At 59.5% G+C, this 6,533-nt stretch overlaps 1 long non-coding RNA gene across 1 annotated transcript; it reads right to left on the reverse strand.

Annotated features, from left to right (window-relative positions):
- Positions 1-4,321: 4,321 nt before the first annotated feature.
- Positions 4,322-6,488, reverse strand: LOC113222451. Its single transcript, XR_004229106.1, has 2 exons — positions 6,350-6,488; positions 4,322-5,366 (listed from the first exon to the last, which is right to left on the reverse strand). It is a non-coding gene; the product is annotated as an uncharacterized LOC113222451 (long non-coding RNA).
- Positions 6,489-6,533: the final 45 nt, after the last annotated feature.

Consider the following 6,533-nt stretch of genomic DNA (forward strand, 5'->3'; position numbering starts at 1 on the left):
GAGGAGCAAAGCAGGTAAGATGAACTCAGGCCTCACTATGGGCATGCACCGGGGCTGCCGTGAGGCCGAGCTGACCCCTGCCCGGGAGACCATCAGCTCTGACCCAGCTGGTGGGTGTCAAACTGCATTCTGACCTTGTATCAAACCAGTGAATAGTGCTTAAAAAGTCTGAAATAGCATCACACCAGTGGATAGTGTTTAAAAAGTCTGAAATGGCACCGCAATCATGAAACGCAGCAGGCCCTGCCCTTCCTGCTCCTGGCAAGGACCCAGAGAAAATCACCTTCTTTGTTTTGCTAGGTGTGTTTGATTTTTGTATTTACCTCCGTGTTTCCAAATAACAGGCTTATGTCACAGCTCAAAATCTCCCCAAACACTCCCTTCCCCAATACGGTGATATCGCCTTCTTCTTTATGGAAAAATGACGTTGGGTGCTCCTGTTATGATGCGTCTGTGGCCGCACTCATGGCTGAGCCACGGCGTCCCGGCTGTACCAGGATCCTCACCTCTTCCCCTGGCTTGTTTTTCTGGGTGGGTGCCCACCCCTCTCTGCAGGGTCCTCTTGCTCCTGTCTCCATGTTCCCCTCGGGGGTCCTCTCGTCAGCGACCCGGGGGCTCTGCCACCCTACTGTGCCCCATTCCTCCTCCTCCCTGACGCACATCCTGGTTTCCAGTGTGTGGGCCACGAGCCGTGTCTAGATCCTGTGTGTGGAACGTGACTCCATGCCCTCACCTCTGTGCTTCTGCGGGGAGGTCCGTTCGCCCGGCGTCCGGAAGTGATGGCTCCACCTCGCAGCCCTAGCCCTCCCATGGGGGAGGTAGAGGTGCTCCGGTTCCAGAGCTGGAACTAGGCTCTCCTCACCTGGGAACCTCCCACGCCAGAGCACTGAAGTTCCTTCGGGCCGTCCTGGCCTTTCTGCTGACCTTCCTTTTATTCTGTTAGAAACCAGGATGATTTATTTACTTTTAATTATTAGTTTTTTCTTTTTTCTTTTTCTGAGACACAGTCTCACTCTGTCGCCCAGGCTGGAGAGCAGTGATGCAATCATAGCTCACGGCAGCCTTGACCTCCTGCACTCAAGTGATCCTTCTGCTTTAGCCTCTGGGGCAGCTGGGATTACAGGTGTGAGCCACTGTGTCTGGCTAATTTTTATGTCTCTTGTACAGATGGGGGAGTCTCACTGGGTTGCCCAGGCTGGTCTCGAACTCCTGAACTCAAGGAATCCTCCTGCCTCAGCCTCCCAAAGTGCTGGAATTACAGGCCTGAGCCACCATGCCCAGCCCTGGGACTATTTCATATGGAAGTTCACGTCCTTCAGCTCAGGTCAACCCTCTTTTTCCATTTCCTCACTTCCTCTTCTCTGCCGTGTGCCCCCTGCTGGTCAGCACTGGGGCTGCTGCCGGGGCTCAGTGGATTTTTTTCTCATTTTCCAGTCACTGGTCTCCCTTGCTGCTCTCTGGTACCTTCCTCAGTCTCATCTCCTGTTCCTTCTGTTGAGGCTTCATCCTGTTTCATTTCTCCACCCATGCTGGTGCATGAGCGCCCCTCCTGTTCCCTGGACCTCATGCTGTCCCCAGCCGCCCCACGCCCTCCTCGTTCGTCCACTCTCTGCTATCTCCTCATCTCTGCTGTCTCCACATCTCTGCTCTCAGCACAGTCTCCACGCCACGTGTTTCCCTGTGGTTTTGTGTCTCTCATGCCAAAGGCTCTCACATGTGTGATGGTTTTTGTGTGTCTTTCCATAGTGGACAGCAAGGGCCGTCTGCTCTGTCTGGACCATTAGCTCCACCCTTGCTGTCCCTCCACTTACCCAGACTCCAGCTGTGCATGAGCTGTCATGGGTCTCGTGCCGCCCTCCTCAGTGTTCTGGCTCTGTGCTGGCAGCACCACGTTTTATACCCAGCCCTGCTGTCATCTGGTGCCTGCGGGGACTCCGCACGCCTCTCCTCTGCCCCTCTGGGTCTTCCTCTGACACCCCACGGTGAAGGGTGCCCCATGCCCTGACTGAGGTCAGATCCTGGAGGTCACACTTTCTCCTTCTCTTCCTCTGCCTCCAGTCCCGTAGCAGGTCCTGCTGGTCTCTCCCCGGCCCTGGAATCTGCACACTTTTCCTCCCCTGTGGTTGCTACCCTGGTGGTGGTGGCCAGATGATGGCGACAGCTGCTTCTGCGTGGAGCCCTCCCCTCTATCAGTCCAGACTCTGGGGCATGTCTGTTTAAACACTAACTTAATTCTATCATGGCTGTGGGTCCCGACATTGGCATTTCTGGGCCAGCCCCACATGGCAGGGTGGGCATGGCTGCTGCGTTTCTCCACCCACACCCCCGGCCCTGCTCCTGGCATCACTGCCTCCCTTCTTTCAGGCCCCTTGAAGCCCCTCCTGGAGGCTGTCTGCGTGACTCCACTCAGGATGCCATAACAGCACCATGGACGGGGCAGCTTCAACCACAGACGGTCCTGGAGGCTGGAGTCTGAGGTCACCGTGTGGCAGGGCTGGTTCCTCCAGGCCTCTCCATAGCTCATGGACGTCATCCTCTCCCTGTCCTCACGGGGCCATCCCTCTGTGTGTGTCCTGGTCTCCTCATAAGGGCCCTCGTCAGATTGGACTGGGGCCACCCAAACCCTCATGCCACTTAATCACCTCTTTTGGTTCAGTCCCAAGCAGAGACATGGTGGGGCCACCTCCAGCCTCTGAATGATGGGGCCACAGCACCTCCCTGGCTGCCCCATACACAGTGTCTGCCCGGCTTATCCTCTGCCCTCACCGCCTTCCTTGCTGTGTGCAGGGTCCTGTTTGTGACCCATCAGTGCATTTACTGTGCCTCTCCCACTGCTCTGCAAGGTGGTGGTGATGAGGATAGAGTCGAGTCTCTCAGGCCGTGCTGCACCCAGCCTGGCACAGCTTCGATGGGTGTCAGGGACTTTGTGGAATGGACAGGTGAGTGTATGCAGAGACTCTTAGAAGAGGGGTCCACAGTGACCGGCCCCACAGCTGATTTCTTGGGGCTCCTGGGCCATGTGACCCTAGGCAGGTGGCAGCCAGGATGGTGGCTCCTGCCTCTGCCCCTCACACAGTGCCAGCCGGGGAGACTCTGACCCGGGAGCCCAGCCCCATCTCTGCAGCCCCCACCTCACTCCTCTCAGCTTCTGGGGGTCCTCAGGGCAGGGAGAAGAAGAGGCGAGGGTCGGCTGAGTCCCTTGGCTGGGAGAAAACGGCGAGAGGCCAGAGCTGAGTATGTGGCAAGTGCAGCTGTGAAGCTGGGGCCAGGCGACATGTGAGACGGCTATGGAAGGAAGGCCGAGCTCCAGGGAGGGCTGGGCCCTGCACTGAGGCAGGGAGGCCGGGGAGCCCGCTGGAGGGCTTCCTCACGTCATCTGCTTGTTTCCTTTGAGGAGTCTGCAGTCCTCTGCGAGTCTGGCCGTAGGGGGAGCCTGCCCTACCCTCAACTCAGCCCCGGGGCACTTGGGGGTCCAGGTGGGGCCTCTGTACCTCTTCCCATCTCACGGGGTTTCAAGCACTGGGTGGACTGTTCCAGAAACCTAAATTGATGTGGGGACTGAGAGACCATCCCTCTCTGAGCCTTAGTTTCTCCATCTGTAAATCCAGAAAAATAAAACCAACCTTGAGGTTTTGCTTCAGAGACGAGTAACGATTGACCTTGATGGCTTGGTGGGCGTGCAGCACAGAGAACAGTTGCCACAGGGTGAGGAGTGGCCGCGCAGAAGCAGCTCGGGAGTGACCGTGAGGAAACGGCTCAGGAGCGGGGGGCCTGCCCCCAGGAGCTGTGACTCCCACACTCTCACCTCCGGGACTCTCGGCGCCCTTGGCCCACAAACTCTCCTTGCTCCCTCCGGGGCTGGGCCTTCCTGGGGCTTGTTGGAAGGAGCCCAGAGTCTCCCCAGGGGCCTCCCAGGGGCTCCCAGACCAGAGGCCTGCAGTGGGAAGGAGCTGGCACCCTTCATGTCGCCCCTCGCTTGCCACAGCCCCGAAGCAGCTGCCCCGCCGTGCCCAGCCATGGCTGCCCAGTCCTGCTGGAACACCAGGAGCTACACCTTGCCAGGGCTATCGACAGGGGGCGCCCTCGGGGCCGCCGTGGCTTTGGGTGGCGGCCCCATCCTCTGAGAGCAGTCCGGGACCCACCAACCTGCCTTGGAGGCGGGGCCTCACCTGGCCTGTTTGCAGCAGGGCTTGGCAGGCAGCCCCTCCGGCTCCAGCAGGCCTTGGGTCCAGGCCACCTTGAATGCCGACTCTCGGCCGTGCCTGGTTCCAGGACTGGCTTTTTGGAGAGGGGGTGGACAGGCAGCCACGCACCAAGGTGTGAGGGACCCGCCCCGTGAGGCCGACACACATCTGCTGTACCTTTATTGCACTTTTATCACATTGCAAACGATTCCACAAAACTCTGCAAAGGTCAACCCACAGCTGCGCACAGCCAGTCCCGCAGGACACACTTGCACCAACTGTCCGCAGCCAAGTCCGAGATGGGCACTGTGGGTCAGCGGACGGAATCGTAGGACGCCTGGTCATCAGGTCCTCCAAAACTACGTGGGCATCCGTCCACCAGCTCACAGGCCAGACGTCAGCGAGAGCCTCCTTCCATCCTCAGACGAGACCCTCCAGCCCTCCAGGAGCCGAGGCCCCAGGAAGGAGAAAGAGTTTTGACTTGAAACAGGTCCCGAGTGTGAGAGCACTTGAGGGTTGAACGTGGCCTTGAGGGGCCCCCAGAACCGGGGAGGGCGGCCCTCGTGTTTGGTTTGGTAGGTGATCGGAGTCTGTGTACGCGTTTCTGTTAATATACTTATTCATCATATATAAATACAAAATAGTAAATAAAGGCTCCTTTCCCTACAGAAAGGATGGAATGCCTCGGGCGCCGGCCGCCTCTGTCCGTGAGCACAGACAGCGCTTCCTTCCCAACCTTTTCTGGTCGAACACTGACAAAATGTGTCCTACTAGACCTGGGGAGCCTGGCCTCCCGAGGCAGCAGGTCCCGACTCCGCTGATCTCGTCCTGCCTCTGAATTCACTGAATTCACGACGGGCGCGGGCACGTGCGCTTTTTGGGAGGCCCGGCCCCTCTGGCTCCGTCCCGGGCAGCGCGGCGGCCGGTGGACACTACCTCGCCGAGGCGGCTCTGTGCTCAGTGTCCAGGTCGTCCTCCACCACGCTGAGGAGCCCGTCCCTCTCCACGCAGTCCCGGACGGCCTGCAGCACGACACGGAGCCGCCGGTCCAGGGCCTCCAGGTGCGGCTGGTACAGCACGGGTGCCACCTGGTCCCCCCGCAGAGACTCGGCCATCAGCAGGCTCAGCTTGTACTCCTCCTTGGCCAGGAGCTGCAGACGCAGGTAGGTGGACTTCCGGATCCTGGGGAGGAGAGAGGCGTCAGGCCTGGCACGGGACAGGGGAGAGGCTTGGCCGTGGGACAGCGAGAGACAGTGAGAGGGAGACCAAGAGAGTGAGTGGGAAGAGACAGAGCGAGAAAGAGGGGGACAGAGACAGAGAGAAAGAGACATACACAGAGAAAGAGAGACACAGAGAGAAAGAGACAGAGAGAGAAAGCAGGCAGAGAGAAAGGGAGAGAGACCGAGACAGAGAGACAGACAGAAAGAGACACAGAGTCAGGCAGACTGAGACAGACAGACAGAGACAGAGACAGCAGAGATGAGAGACCGCGACAGAGGGGCCTGCGATCTGACGCCTCGTCAGTCACTGGACTGTGTGATCTGCTCCAGGGCGATCTGTGGCCTCTCATCTGCACGAGGGATGCGGGTGCCCTGGCAGGGGGCGGTGGCCAGCGTACTTCCCAGAGGGGTCCAGCGGGAGGATGGAGAGTGAGGAGGACGGCCTGCTCACCCAGGAGACTGACCCCAACTCGGCACATTTGCCCAACACGGGTGCTTTGATGCCTCGTTAGAGAAGTACAAAGCGTTTGCCCTGTAGGCCTGCGTCCCCAGCCATGAAAGGGGGGACAGGGGGTCTGAACCCCGGTAGAAGGTGGCAGTGGCAATGGCAGAGTCCGGCAGCCGTGCGGGGGAGCAGGGTCTCTGTGTCTCAGTCAGAGTCTGCCCTGGCCTCGAGTTCTCTCTGTAACTGGGGTGGCAGGATGGACACAGAGTGGAGGCCTGAGAGGGCACGTGCTGGATGGGCCTGTAGGGGTGGGCAGGTGAGGTCTGCGCTCCAGGCAGCAGAGGGAGGGTGTGGGTTGAATTCGAGGCTGTGGTTGCATTCAAGGCCTTTCCTCTCCCAGTGTGATGGCCGGGGTGGGGTGGGGAAGGCTGTGGCCTCCTCTGTCTCCTGTGTACGGGGGAGGAGGGTGGAGCTGGAGCCGGCTCCGGCAGGGGCTGTACCTGCAGCATTGCTGTAGCGGCACCAGGATGGACAGTTCATCATGCGAATACTTCCCAAACCTTCCAGAAGAAAAGCAGAATTGTCAAGGGCCTCTGTACGAGGCTCCTAACAGGCTGCTGGGCTGGGAGCTGGGACAGGGGTCCACCCCGCCGTCCCCCACACCCCAGGCAGTGGGTCCACCCC

This window comes from Piliocolobus tephrosceles, chromosome 8, assembly GCF_002776525.5.
Source record: "Piliocolobus tephrosceles isolate RC106 chromosome 8, ASM277652v3, whole genome shotgun sequence".
In the NCBI taxonomy this organism is placed as follows: Eukaryota; Metazoa; Chordata; class Mammalia; order Primates; family Cercopithecidae; genus Piliocolobus; species Piliocolobus tephrosceles.